Genomic DNA, 445 nt, shown 5'->3' with positions numbered 1-445 from the left:
GCAGGAAGGTAACGCTGCAAGAGAGGAATTTTGCTTTAGGAAACGACTGTTTGGCAAAAACAAATGCTGTCGACAAAACGGTGGTTTGGATTTTTTTTTTTTTTTTTCCTTAAGTCCAGGGTGGAATTTCTAGCTGAAAAGAGAGAGAAAACCACATCCCAGAATAGCAAATAGCCTCACGGCCATGGCATCTGTGGGGTGCACATGCTGCGAGCTGTGGCTCTGGCCGGGATCTTCCTCACCTTTCCCTCTACCCAAGGAGGGGGCACAAGGGACATTGACGTCCTGCTCAGGTTCCCTGGTGGTTTTTTCCAGCATGGGACTGCAATGCTGTTTGAAAAGGTGAGGAGAGTGTTTCCCACCTGGCCAGGGGGTGCAGCTCCCCCAGGTCCTGCCACGGGTTGCTCAGATTTTCCTGGTAATTAACAGTGGGGCTGGTGGCAGT

The sequence above is a fragment of the Antrostomus carolinensis genome, unplaced genomic scaffold (genome assembly GCF_000700745.2).
Source record: "Antrostomus carolinensis isolate BGI_N321 unplaced genomic scaffold, ASM70074v2 scaffold24659, whole genome shotgun sequence".
Classification (NCBI taxonomy): Eukaryota; Metazoa; Chordata; class Aves; order Caprimulgiformes; family Caprimulgidae; genus Antrostomus; species Antrostomus carolinensis.
This window is presented reverse-complemented; position numbering follows the sequence as displayed.